The following is a 15,252-nucleotide window of genomic DNA, read 5'->3' as shown; positions in this document are numbered from 1 at the left end:
GTCCACCTTAGTTATATCTCAATAATTATCTGATCTCAGTCGCTTTGATTAGATATAAAAATAAATAGGGAAAATAACTTGCCCTTAGATATTAATGGCTTAAAATCTTAGTGATTATAGAAGAATATGCAGTTGACAAATATGGTTGGTCTGACTGAAACATTGCTTTCAAACAACAGGAAAGCAGGCATATTCTGTAACACTTGCATCTTTGGAACTAACTTCAAGGGAAGCCCAAGTATGAACAAATTGCAATGACCTAGCCCAGAAAGAATAACACATAAGTAATGATAAGTTTTACATACCATATCTTTCATGTTGGACATTGCCTGACTTTAAGAGGATTGTATTCTTATTAAATGCAGAAAGAGAGACAAATACTTACAGCAGAAAACATCAAGAAACTATGTCATGTTTTACTGTTCAAGGGTTTCACTTGTGTTTCATTTGGGTCAAGTTTCCTGCTAATGTATCCTAATTCCAGTGATGCATTCAGGGTGTGCTGTGCCTCTGGTAAGACTTTAAGTTAAGCAGACAGCAACAACAGCAGACAAGAACAATGACAATCTTCAACAGTAATAACAGGAGCAGCAAAAAAAGAAATAATTCTTGAAGCATATATGTTTCAGTGCCACCAGTGCTTTTATTAAAATATTAGTATTTTTGTTTATTTTAAGACAGAATGATTGAGTTTTTAACACATTCATGAAGCTAAAATTAAGAGTAGAAAAATTCTGGGTGGAATAGGAAAGTATAAGTAACACTTTGCATGAATCAAGTCTTCATGAGAACTGGATACAAATTATGAAATGTTTGTTATATATTCTTATTTCATATCATGTAACTTAATAGGATCTCTCAGAACAGTCTCTCTGAAACACTGCTTAACCATGGCAATAATAGAATTATGATGGCAAAAGACAAGAGTGGGGGGAAAATGCTATGAATTTCCTGCTAAATGTTTTGAATGAAATGGAAACAAAATCCTTCAAACTTTTTTGCAGAATTATTTCAGGATCTGTTTTTCAATAATTTCATTTTCATGGGAAAATGACAAATAAAAGGAGAAAAAATAATTAAAAAATGGAATGCCAAGACAATATTTTTGTTGAAAAACTGAACCAAGACAACAACATTTAAAATTTTCCTTGACAATTTTTGTGTGCTTGGCCCATAGATTGCTTTGGTTGTGTTAAAAAAACTATGTGCATTGTGGCTTTTGGCAAACTTTTGATTCTCTTTTGCTTTGTCCTTCTATCCCTTGTTCTTGCACCATTGAATTCTACTCTGGGTCTCAGCCTTAATGTGGTGATATACGTTTGCTTGTGTTTGCAGTTGATTCATTCTGCCAAGCTTTGAAGGCTCTACTTTTTCTGCCAATGAGAGATTAAATTTCCTTATCATTCTCATTGAACTAGTCCTGATGTTTCATTATGGAGAAGCCTAGAGGTTCTTCATACACCTCTTGGATTCCTTTCTTGAAGCTCTCCCAGTTATCAGCGGTGTCAAGATCATCAGGGAAGTTGGAGAGTTTCTCACTGAGGCACTGCTAGAGATGATCACTTTTACCAGAGTCTTCTAAGCACTCAGTATTGAACCTCTTCCTTGCTTCCTTGTTTTGTTTCTGAATAGATATGATGGAAGGTATCAAATGATGATCCATCCAGCAGTCATCTGCACTTGACAATCTTCTGGTAATATGGATATCATGGTGGTCCCAGATATATACTATGACATCATCAATCAGGTGCCAGTCTTTTGAATGATGGAAGGATCACTTTCAAGAGCTCCTGAAGCAAGTTTCTAATGTTAAAGACAATACCACCAGAGCCATTCCACAATATTCCATTAAGGACTGCCTTGTAGATCTACTAACGTGTCAAGAAGCCTTGAAAGCCATTAAGCAAATGGAAAACAACAAAGCATATGGTTGTGAATTAATACTACCCAAAATGTATAAGCAATGTGGGAAAAAACTCGCTCTCCAAATATGTGTCAAAATTATGAAAATCTGGATGTATGAACAGAGTTCCAGTGACTTGAGAGTTGCCAGGATTATTACCATATTCAAGAAAGGAATTGCAGCAATTATCATGGTATTGTGCTTCTGTTCATAGGGAAGATTCTCATACATTCTCAATAGACTGAGTTCTACTCAGTGAGAAAATTTTACCCAAGTCCTAGTATGGTTTCAGACCGCTCAGAGGTACAACAGATATGACTTCTGTTGCTAGACATCTGCAAGAGAAGTTCTGCGAGCAACACCAAAATGTTTTCATAGCCATCATTAATCTGACAAAGGCCTTTGATTTAATCAATAGAGAGGCCTTTTGGAAGATCCTGCTGAGATTCGGATACCGGCTAAAATTTGTTACCATTGTCAGACTTTTCATTATGACATGAAAGCAACCATCATAAGCAGTGGCTTGGAAATGGACCCATTCACTATTAAACCTGTAGTCAAACAAGGATGTGTACTTGCACTAAGACTTTTTTCCATCTATATTGAAGCTATTCCACATCTCAGTGGTAATAGATTTTCATCTGGAGTTAGCATCCAGTATCATATGGATGGGAATCTCATTAATATCAATCCCTTACATTCCAAAGTCAAGATAATCGACACCTCCATTACTGATCTTCAATAGACTGACAATTGTGTGGTGTGTGCCTTCTCAGTTGGAAAGCTCCAAGTTCACTCTTGGCTGTTTCTGTGAAGAGTTTCAAATTTTAGGGCTCACTGTCAATGTAAAAAAAAACAATAATCTTTACTAACCCCCCTATATTAACCAGATACTCCTCCACACATTACAAATAGAGGGTAATCCATAGAGAACGTTAAGCATTCCTCCTACTTGGGTAACTACCTTTCCCAAAAAGTAAACATAGATGATGAAATTCAATACCAGATAAAGTCTCCTTGTGTTGCCTTTGGACATCTCTGAAATTGTGTCTGTGATGATCATGACCTCAAGGCCCATCTATCAGGCTGTTGTCATCTCTACCCTGTTGTATGGGTGTGAAACATAGACATACTAGAAACACCTTAAATCTTTGGAATGTTACCATCAGCAGTGTGTTCAGAAATTTCTCCATATCTATTGGAAGGATAGAAGAATGAACACCAGCACTTTGGCTCAAAAAAACACCACCATTGAAACTATGTTTATATGGTACCAGTTCCATTGGACAGAACATGTCTAAAAGATGCCTGACAACTGGCTCCCAAACAGATCCTGTACTCCCAATTCACCACTGGTCACCACTCTATAAGTGGGCAAAATAAGAGATTCAAGGACGCCTTGAAGGTCAATTTGAATTAATGCAATATTAACACCGACACCTGGGAGACTCAAGCCCAACTCAACCAAATTGTCACCAAAGGTGCCATGATGTATGATAAGGCATCAATCATTTTGAGCAAGTTTACCTCACTATGGAGGCAGAGATGAAAGGGACAAAGGGAAACAGCTGTGACCTGACATCACCAAGATCTACTCTTTCCATCTGGAACTATTTGCCCTGTCTTCAGTTGAACATATAGATCTTGGATCAACCTTCCCAGTCATCTATGGACACACCAATGACTTCCCTATTTACTGGAAGGCTGTCATTCTTGTATTGACCATCTGCCGCCACCACCAACTTTGGCTATCTTGCTTTTCACTAGTTACTTAACATTTCAGCTTCCCTTGTAGCTCAGTATCCCTCTGAAAATAGGGAAAATAATGCTTAAAAAGTGACTACCAAATGTAACCTATTGCTTTTGTTAATCTGCAATATTAAGTAAATCCATAACTGGCTATTCTTTTTTTCATCCAGCAAAATCCTATTGGTAGGGGGCCAGGATGGCATACAAACAGGAGAACCACAGGCTAAGGCAGCTGAAGCACAAAAACTCCCCAGATATATTGGAATACGTCTGCACCATGGTAGGAATCCTCATGAGCAAACCTCATTCACCTGCAACCACTTGCCTGTGAACTCTAAACCTAGTAATACTGTGGTGAAGCTGCTATAGGGGTCTCTCTCAAGACCTCTTTCTGCACTACAGAGCAGCAGAGTTCAGTGTTCTTAGGGGCTTCAACAAAATGTTTCTAGGTTTGGTGCACATGAGCAGGAACAGGTAAACAGGATGAATTTGAGAGTATCCCTCTCCAAGAGGAGGGATTCAAGCAAATACCGGGATGTCATTCAAACTCTGCCGCAACCGATTCAGGCTGGACATAAAGAAGAACTTCTTTACTGTCTGAGCCTCCAAGGTTTGGAACAGCCTGCCATGGGAGGCGGTTCCAGCACCCACTTTGCATTCCTTCAAGACACACTTGAATGCTTATCTTGCTGGGATCCTTTGATCTCTGCTGACTTCCTGCCCCTGGGCCAGGGGGCCGGACTCGATGATCCTCTGGGGTCCCTTCCAGCCTGAATGTCTATGAAACCTATGAAGAGTGATAGGGGTGCAGTTTAAATACATTTTAAAGGCTAGGATCTGGTTTATTCATGGGGAATCAAATATTTGTTGTAGTTTAGAAATTTAAAGTTTTCAGTGATATTATCCTCTATATTTTCTTTCTTTCTTAAAATCAAAACAAAAGAATGCAATCCTAAACATATTTGATATGTACATTCAAAACAAAATAAGGATAGGGTTTCAGATAGACATTTATGGAAATCCTGTGGAAATAATTGATACTTGTTATACATGCATCCTATGTAATTTAGTTATAGAAAAGTAAATCCCTGTAATAGAGGAGGTGGGTTTGATAAAAACATATGTGGATGTCTTTAAATTCTGTGGTCTTTTAGCATAATTTCTGTGTCAACCACTTTAATCTTTATTAAACTATATATGACTTTTACAGAAATATAAAATAGAAATACTGTTTTAAAAATGGAAAGGCAAATAAAAACATTTATGTGAAGTAGTAGCCTAAGCAGTTGTTCTAAAAGCCTCGCTTCCAGTTAGGATTAGCTTTCTGGTACACAGCCGAATTAAGACGATTAAAAAGAAAAGTCCATGCATTGCAACTTGATTGGAGGTAAAATAGTGAGACAGGACATAGTCCAGAGAACCTTAACTGAGCAAAATTCTGTTTGGGGTTCAGTATTAGGAAAATACTGCAATTAAAGGTTTGCCTAAGTAAAAGGCGAAGGACTGAGAGCAGTCTTGATTAATAAAAAGAGGACTCCAAAGTTGTTTTTATTTCCACAGTTTACACAACTAAGATATCTTCCTTCTCACAGAATTCTATAGTCTAATGAAAAGTACTGTAGGTCTGCCCTCTCCTGGACATTGAGGTTCTAGTGTCAATTCTGACTTCATTCATAATGCTCCTTCATCTGACTATGAACAACGTAAACTGGAGAATCAGTTAGTGGTAACTAAGTAATCATGTTCTTGGCCAATTAAACCACCTTGACCAGAGTCAGCTCTGCCTATATAACAGTTTATGACCAGGTATCTTCTAATCCAGAAATTCAGAATTTTAAAAGTTATCGATGAAAGAGGTTTATGAGGTCATCAACTCTAGTGTTTGCCTATACAAGATTGTTCCTACCTCTGTGTCTGCCCATGTACTGCTTGACATGCCCATCAAGAGATATGCTGTGATGTGAAACTTACAATGAATATGACTCTAATTAATAACTAATGAAATAGCTGAAAAAAAGTTCAAAATGTTAGTCTACTGTGCAGTCTACGTAAATAAATCTGGCCTCCTGTACTATGATATAAAAACAGATAACATTATCCTCATTGCTATTTTACAGACTTATTAAATCTCACTACCAAAAGGAACAGTATAAAAACAGAAATACAAATGAAGAGATCCTTAGTTTCGGGGGATGTCCACAGGACCCATGTGGCTTAATTTAAGCTGCATGATCATAGATTGGGTCTCACTTGTGCAGACTTCTGTTGGTTCTGGAAGCTGTGCCGGGAATGTGATCTGAGTAAGTTGGGATGGGGGGAGGGGCAGGTGGGATGGGGAGCTTAACAGGATCTGGGGGCATATACTTTTGTCTAATCAACATATATATCATGATAGTTTTTTTTATGTGGACTTCCAACAAATATATCCTAAAACCTACAACCAGTTTTGTTGTAGCCAGTGGTAATTAACTGTTCCTGCATCACCCTGAAATTTAAAGCAATTAGCTGATCCATTATTTTGCATATTTTACTGCACTTTACTCTATTTTATTTTATGATGCTGAAATGGAGTTCTTTGAATCTTGATGTTTTTATAAGCCCAGAGGTTCACATGAACATTTTTTTACTTTAACCAACATATGTTTGTGCCAGTTAAATCTACCTAGTTTTGCATTCGCACTGAATTAGAGAGAGATATGTGCTAGAAAATAAATTTAGATTTGCTCAATAACATGCCTGAGTTTGCTTTGAAAGATAATGTATTTCATTGATCGTCATTGCTATGCTGTTCATACATCCATCTATGTGGGACATTTGACATTCCTACTCTTAGGTTGCAAATAGATGTTGCATTTATCCCAGGATAAACCATTTAATCCTGGGACAAAGTGAAATTGCACAGATGTCCTTGTCTGTTGCCTTGGGATAAATCCTAAAAAAAAAGTTTCCCAGACAAAAGGTAGTAACAGTCTACCCCAGGATATTGCAAAGTATATCCATACAGTTATCACTGAATCAGTGGCAGAAAAGTGGCGCTGAATTCAGCCATTTGCTAAACCCTGATTAGAAGGTTCATGTGTGCACACACCAATCCAAGGATATTTTTGTTCCAGGACAGACACAGTCATAACTTGTCCATGGATAAATGGAATGTGTGTTTCTAGCATTATTTAATAACAAGATCTTACTCTCAGATCTGTAGCTACTGGAAATAAAAGGCATTTGCATTCCTCATTTGCCCTTATGAAGGTCAGCTTTCTCAATCGTTTTCCAAACCCATAATTTGCATAATTACCTGTGAATAGAAAGACTTTGAGGTACCCAGTTGTTTGGTAAACTGTACTTTATGAGTCTCATTCTTGTCTCATCATCATTTTAACCTGGCTTAAATCTATTTCATTTCATGGAATTATTTCTGATTTATGCTTATGACAATGACAGAATTTCCGTTTTGTGCCATTTGAGGTCTGATTCACCACTAAGTTATTCTAGCATGAACACTGGTTTAACATCATTAGAATTACTTCACTGGCATGCTACCAACAAAAGGAAGGCCCAGAATCTATAAATTTCTCTTTGTACTTTTTTGTGCGCATTTTTTTCCTCACTTCAGGCTCAACATTACTGTATGGTTTGCAATATTCCTATGCATGTGACCATGTAAGATAATATACCTTTAATTTAAAAGCTCAGTTCAAGAGAAAGTTGTTATTACAAATTGGAATTCCAACACAATAGCAAACCTTTCTGTTTGTGGATATGTCATTCGATTATCACAACTGTAAAAAATATACTGGAAAATTTACAGGTATCTTTTGCCTGCACTATAATTACTGGATTTTTTTTTGCTGTAACATACATTTGGTAATGACATGAAAATGTTGTTCAGCCTGTCCTTTTATCATGAGAAAACAATGCAATACAGTGAAATAGCTGGTAACTGGTTGCTACAGTAGAGTTGCGATTACTGCTAACTGCAGAAAAAACTTATGGCTCTGTCAACATATCAGTGATTAACCTCTATGGTATTTAGTAAATGTAGAAATTTGCTGCAGGCCAATATGAGAATTGGCATGTAGAGTGACATTTCTACACATTTAAACATAAAATAAAAAGACAGTTGAATATTTTTAAGCCACCAAGTGAAATGTACATGTAAACTGGTCAGTTCCACATACAAATCAATGCAGGTATATTTAGAGAATTTGAATTTTGGGCCTCTGTGCAGTGTTTGTAAATAAGTTTTAAATAAAAAAACTCTCCTCATGCAATGCTACTTCCACTTGGCTTCTTAAAAAAAGAAGAATTCTGGAGAAAAAAATTAAAAGTTTCTAAGTGACTAAAGTTACTTAGTCCATTTTCCAAGTTAGTTACTCCATTTTCTGTAATGAATTTTTTGATTTGAGCCCAGTTTCTCTCCTGCCCAGGCAGGGGGTCGGACTTGAAGATCTATAAGGTCCCTTCCCACCCTGCTTCTATGATTCTATGATTCTTCTATGATTCTATGATGTGAAGCATACTATTACAAGGACTAAGATTTCTATGTCACCTAAGCACTTTGAAAGTCTTACTATTAATCTATATTTGCAAAACACCACATGGATGGACCAAAATCAGCTTTAAAATTCTAATCAGCTACTGCTTTGGGTGAAGAACAGAGGATCAGGTTGGAAAATGTGACTTGGCTAGAGGTGCTGACAATGGTATCATCAGTGGTTTTACATGGAGTGCAGATCTATGTGGTCACAAGTCTATATACAGAAGTAGCAGTAGGACTGTCTGCTGCTTCCCTACACACATAAAACTGGGGATGGCTGCATGACACAGGTGCCCTGATCCTCAATATCGGTTTTGACAAATTATATTCATTAGGGCTGTGTGAAGCTTTGGATGCTGATTTGATTCAGAGGAGATTCAGCCTGATTTGGCAGCCAAATCTCTGAATATGAATCAAATCAGGAGACTAGTAAAAAGGTCTGAATTGATTTGAAGCCTCCGAATCAATTCAGAAAAGATTTGGAGAAAGATTTGGAGATTCAACAATTCTGGCAGTCTCCGCTTGCTGCCGCTGGGAGCTGGACCTGGGTTCCACGCTGGTAAGTAGAGGGTGGGGGGAGGGGACCATGGAGGGGATCCTCACCAGGCCCTGTCTGCTGCCTGCTCTCCCAGCCCTCCTGAGTGCCTCCAGACCTTGCCTGCTCTCTCAGCCCCATCAATGCCTGCACTGCCTGGGTCCCGACTGTTTAAAAAAAAAAAAAAGCCCCACATTTACTGGCTGCTGCAGCACCATTGGGGCCTCTGAGGGCAAGTGGCATAGCCCCCCCCATTCAGCACAGACCAGTGGGGGGGCAGTGGGGATCGTCCTCCCCCTCTGCCTGGCAGCAGCGAGTGTTGTGGTTTTTTTTTTTTTTTTTAAGTGCCGGGATGCTGGGGCCAGTCATTGACAGGGCTGGGAGAGTGGGCGGGGGATGGAGCCTCTTTGATTCAGCAGAATCGATTTGAGACAGTGATTCAAATCACCGAATTGAATCACTGTCCCATGAATCGGCCAAATCTGAATCCGAAGCGAATACTAGCCACCTCGTACAGGTCTAATATTCATTATTTGAGGAAAGGATTGACTTTTTACTTGGGCATTAAAGCTCCCATATGAAATGTTTAAAAAGAGCTTTGGGAGCATAGCAAGACTAGCACACAAGAAAAAGCCATATCATTTATAAGGAAATTAGCAAAGCACCATGTCTATAGAATGTCAGTGTTAACATTACTGCAGTGGAAAATAATTAAATTAAAACTATGTTAAAATAAATATTAACAATCTGACTAAACACCACCTAGTGAATAACTAATGATAATGTTGCCAAGCATTTCTTTTACAGTCAAGTTCAATAAAACAGAGGTATTGAAAAATAGCTTGCTTTCAGATGTAGTAAGGACATCTCTGCAAAAAGCATCATAAGTCATGTGTTACACAGAGCAGCAAAAGAAAAAAATGTCATTTTTTGAAAATCACATTTCTAAGGGCCATTCTCAACATATGACCCCAGTTTTGCCCAGATGACTCCTGTCATGCTATAAATTTGAGCTTGTACATGCAATCTTTTGTGCGCCAATGTCAATAGTGGGACTATATTTCCCCAGTTCCAAAACAGGAGACCCTGCCCGCAGGCATGCTTAGTAGGGGTGTGCAAAATGTATTCAATTCAGATTCAGCCTGAATTGGGGGGCAGTGATTTGATTTGTTGATTCAGATCACTGTTCCCATTTTGATTTGGCTGAATCTGAATCTGAAGATTCGATGCTGATTTGGAACATCAGCAATTTGGCCATAGACAGAACTTTAAATGTTTTTTCTATATACCTCAAGGTACCAGGCATGGTTTGTGAATACTGAGATAGTGGGGTAGATGAAGCATCCCACAGGAGTGCAGGGGGGCGGGGGAGGAGAGGCCGCGTGCTCGACAGCGGACCCGGAAGTGGACCAGAAGTACAGTCATAGTGGTCCACTTTCAGGTCCACTGCCAAGAGCACTGGGAACCCCCCCACCCCATGCTCCTGTGGGGTGCTCCATCCTCCCCCCTCTCTCAGAAATCATGAGCTGCCTGTTACCTTGAGGTATGTAGAAAAAACATTTAAAACTGTGTCTATGGCTGAATCATTGAATCTCTCTGAATCGCTCCAAATTTATTCAGAGGGCTCCAATTAGATTGGGAGAGATTAAAGGGTCTCCTGATTTGATTTGGATTTGGAGATTCGGCTGCCAAATCGGGCTAAATTTTCACCGAATCAAATAATCAACCAAAGCTTTGTATTGCCCTAATGCTTAGCTGTCTCTGAGGTCTGAGCTCACTTGAGCAGAATGGAGATGAGGGGTGGGAGGGGGCAGAGTGTTGGAGAATTGTGGGGGGGCTGTCCAGTTTTCACTGGGACAGCCAGTCCTGGGCATCCTGCTTAAAACAGCACAAACACATTTGACCAAACCAGTAGGATACCCAGGACAGGCATTTGAAATGGAACTGTCCCAGCAAAAACAGAATGTCTGTTTCCCCTAGGTGTCTAGCTACCCAAGTAAATTATACAAATAATTTAAGAAATATAAAGTTCAAATGAAGAGTTAATCAACACACACACACAAAAAACTCTCTTTGGGTGTTGCACGTTCTACACCAGTTCCCTGTGCAGTAGAACTACACATGGTCAATGACTAAACAACAAATTATATGCTCCCAAAAAGGAAAAGAGGGAAATACATTTTCAGCACAGTTTGGAGATGTCTTGGAAACCCTATCTTATGGTTTAATTCTGCAAGGAACTATGCAATGTGTTCATCTCTCAGTCTCTTCAGCAGGGCACTTATCTTGCAGGATCAGGTTGTTAGTAAACATAGCAGGTCAGTATGAAGCCGTTCAGGAGAAATAAGATTGGCCTGGTGCCAGTTGTTATTGATTTAAAGAATGAGCTGTAGTGAGAATACAAAATACAATGTTGGAGCTGCATTGGGACAACATGGAGGGCTTGAGGGTCACTTATCTATTCCCTCTTTACTAACAGAACAAGTATTATAGATGTAGGGCATGTTTTTTACTTGGTCACTTTCTTCTTGATATATTTACTGGAAGGAATATCAAAAATATTGCCTCCTAAATTGTTCCTTATAGAATGCCTTGTGCTCCCTTGGTTCCAAGGCCAGTCATAATCAATCAGTCCACTGTATACAGACTTCTTTCAATACAGCATCCAAGTTTTTATGGCATGCTTTACAGAGTAGAAGCAATATGTACAAATAAGCTTACAATAAATGATATTTACTATAGTAAATAGGTAATAGCATAGAAACACAGTGATATAAATGAAATAGAAAGAGACACAAATCCAAACTCCCTTCTAAAAGTTCAGCTACTTTAAGGTTAAATTTTTACACAGGTTATGATCCTAAATGGAGTTGGATAAATCTTGGAAAACACTGGTCACAAATGTTCCACAAATAGTTCAAAATAAAACAAATTCACTCAGTGCTTGCTTTGCATCCACTGTCAGTGACAGTGTAACATTAATTTACTAATATTTAAACTGAACATTTGAAGGCCTTATTGCAAAATATTCACAGAAAGCAAAATTGGTAATTGCAAATGTCTGCCCCAGAAACCTGGCTTTAATTTAAACTTCTCTAATAAGGGAAACAGAAATGCATTATTGGGCATAAGGAGTTAGTCAAAGGAACTGAAATTAATATTAAATATTTACAATAAACTGCTCATGAACAATTTACAGTCAAGGATTTAGACACAGAAATTATTCAACAAATAACTTGCAAGAAAATTATTGAAGAAAATTATTATTTGCTTCAGAACAATGTGAAGATAGAAACAGGCAAAATTCATAGGGTAAATTATTCGTTGTACATTATCCTCATCAGAGTGAAAAGATCATAGAGTATGGCGAGAGGGCACAATCCAATATACCAACATCCACAACTGATATTTTGACTGTGTGCATTGTGTAGTATAATTTTTGCCTCTTAAATCTAACATGCCTGGCCACAGGAAAAAAACCCAGCAAAATCTAGATTTCACTTTCATTTACCTTAAGGGATCATTTTAGGGTCCCTTTACATGATTACAGCAGTGTAATGTGGCCTGAGGGCTTTCTTCATTGCAGTGGTCAGTTTGAGTCAGTACAGTTGGGTTACCTTATACAAGCGAGCTTTGCTCATGAACCTGACCGCACTGAAAACAACACGCAAGTGACACAGAGTGATTTGATTAGCAGCATTGAGTGATAATGTCAGTTGCTGAAGTATTATTTTAACTCGGCCTACTGCATCCTTGCTGCTTTTCTACCTCCAGCAATAGTGGCCCTAGAGCTTCAGTTGCAAAGATGACCCTAGCCTAGAGGAATAGAAATGGCCAAAGCAGGTTGCGCTGGGTGGGAAAAGGACTAAAAGGAAGCCCAATCAAAATCATCATTCCTCTGACATAAAGGCGTAACCATGCAGAAAAGACCACACGGAGGCAGTAGGACCTAGGTCTGTCTCCACAGTCATGTAGTCTTGGAAATGGACCAAGGGGAGGAGCCAGAGAAGCTGCTGCCAAAGGAGTCAAGGCAAGGACCTTTCTATGTATAGAGAACTTCCTACAGTTTTGGATGGACTTCCTATGCCTTTGTTGTTTGGCTGTTCCAGGCTTTCCCCTCCTGCTTCTCTACAGTCTCTTCACCTCAGCTTCACGCTTCATCTGCCCCTCTTGCCCTGTTCTCCTTTGCCCATTCCTTCTCTGCTTCTTCCTCTCAATATCCTCTCCCCATTCTTTTTTCCCATTTAACTGATTCCCTCATAACTAAATGATTCCTCTGCCCACAGTCTGTGCAGCTTGACAGTTGTTTTGTGATGTGACTATTTGTAGTCATTGAGAGGACAGGCGAGAAGACAAGCCCAGTGGAAGGAGTTTCCTGTCAATGCCCCTGTTGGCATAACTGCTTCACAAGGACCAGACTGAAGGTGAAGACATTTCCCCTTATACCTCTGCACTCATCCATGCAGCTGAAAAATGGTATTGCCTATGCTTTCCCCACTTGTATCTGAAATAGGGCCCTCAGAGAAGGATTGTGAGTTTCTCAGATCTCCCACTTGGAGAGTATGGCTCTCCATCATTCCCAAACTTATATAAGGGCTGAAGAGGAATGAGGCAACCATGTTCTAGTTCCCTTTGAAGCTGTTTTGTTCCTCTTGTCACTCTCCTGTTGTTAAATCATTCTGTTTTCTTATTGTAACATAAGAACATTTGAACATTTGTTGGGAAGAAGAACATATAAAGCAAATACATAAAAATAATGTTACACTTTTTTGTTCTTGTTCTTTATATTGTGTGCAGTGATACTCCTATCCTGGACTGAGTTTAAATCAGTGGTGAGTTTCAGGTTTCTAGTCTTGCCAACAAGGAGCTTTCATAAATCACAAGCCATGCCCAAGATAATTATGAATTTTTATTTATTTGCCTTAATATTTTTGTTAATCTATGGCCACAGGAGCCATGGCCCTAAGGAAAACACTACCAAATACAAGAGATTTTTTTTTCTCCCAATCAGCATAGGAGGAAAAGGCCCTTGTCTTATATTTGCAAATAAGAAAACAGTGTTAAACACATTGTTTATTATATTAAACTGCTTCCAAAAAATAGCACATGCTCAGTAATGGAAACCAACTATGAAGTTGAATAAATGCAGCCAACACTGAGCATGACTATAAAATAAAAAGCCCATGTTGGGTAAACACAAGGATAGGTGAGTACATTGTATATGAATAAGATATATGGTGGTGTCAGTTATGCACAGTCCCCCTCAGCCCTAAGACTCTTTCCAAGTCATGATGAGCTACTAAATTAAATACATTTTACTTCCTCTTCACTCCCACATCTGAGCTGCACCTTTCTTTCCCACTTCCAGTGATTCCTGTTTCTTAACCAGCCTTAAATGTCTTGCAAACAACAACAAACAGAGCCCCCAAAAGTTCACCCCAAGCCCCTGTCAGCCCCTCTCTCAGCTTGTGACATGTGATTAAAGTGGTCCCTCCCTCCATGAAGTGGAGCAAGACCAGGTTGCCCTGTACCTTACCTGAATTTAAATTTTTGGAGGATCCCAGGACTCCTGACAAGAACATCTGGTTTCAGTCATGTGTGGGAGGCTAATTAGCATGTGGATCATTTGTTGGGGGTGTCTGAAGTACAAACACATACTGAACAGTGCTAAATTATGGGGTGACCATGGCTTGAAATGCTGCTGACTCTGCTGGGGCCCAGCCCAATGACCTATGTTATAAGTCATGAGCCTTTTGGCTTTGGACTAACATCATAAAGCACTGTGACCATGTAGGCGGGCTTACCTGGCAGGGGACATACTTACCTGAGAGGGGAAACTCTATGTATCTGGGTCCATGAAGGCAGTTTTCCTTAAGCGTTCCCAGGGATAACTGTTCTTCTGGCATGGTTTAGTACTTACTGAGGTGTTGGGACTTAAAGCTCACTTTATGGAAATGGGAGGCTCCTCCCTAGCTTTCTTCTCCAGCCATATGGCTGAGGGTAGGTGAAACTTGGGGGCATCTGAACCCCAAGCCTCTGGGCCTGCATGTAGGATGCCTGACAAAAGACTTTGGAAATATCTGAAGCCCCTGGTGGAGGTGGAAGATGTTTGCCAGTTGCAGGGCCACTTAACATCAGTTTCAAAAGAGACAAAATGTATCAATTCTGGATGAATTAATTCTATGGATACCTATAGTAATTTGCCTATATGCAAATTATTAAAGGTATGCTGACTTGAAGGTCAGTGGGTGCATCTACACATGGAATTAATGCAACACAATAGATTATACCACATATGGCACTGGAGTTTATTACTCCCATGTGCAGTGGTTACACATGTGTCTCGGACTGCAGTACATTGAGCCAGGGCAGCACAGCCCCATCTGGCAGGGGGCCCTGGGTGTCAGCCTGCTAGTCCGGGGCTGCTCTGACCTGGCTCAATGTGTTGTGGAGAGGTTGGCTGGGGTACAAGGGTGCTACAGTGTAGGACTAGCTAGGAGGCACCCCACACGGTAGCACCTTTGTGCC

At 39.5% G+C, this 15,252-nt stretch overlaps 1 long non-coding RNA gene across 1 annotated transcript in view; it reads right to left on the bottom strand.

Moving 5' to 3' along the window:
* Positions 1–623: 623 nt before the first annotated feature.
* LOC149868799 (uncharacterized) overlaps positions 624–15,252 on the bottom strand; it is a 63,898-nt gene continuing 49,269 nt past the window's right edge. The window contains exon 2 of the long non-coding RNA XR_016441032.1: positions 624–2,740. This is a non-coding gene — a long non-coding RNA (uncharacterized LOC149868799). The remainder of the gene's footprint in view (positions 2,741–15,252) is intronic.

The sequence above is a fragment of the Crocodylus siamensis genome, chromosome 3, assembly GCF_052110815.1.
Source record: "Crocodylus siamensis isolate JL-2025a chromosome 3, ASM5211081v1, whole genome shotgun sequence".
NCBI classification, from domain to species: Eukaryota; Metazoa; Chordata; order Crocodylia; family Crocodylidae; genus Crocodylus; species Crocodylus siamensis.
This window is presented reverse-complemented; position numbering and strand designations above follow the sequence as displayed.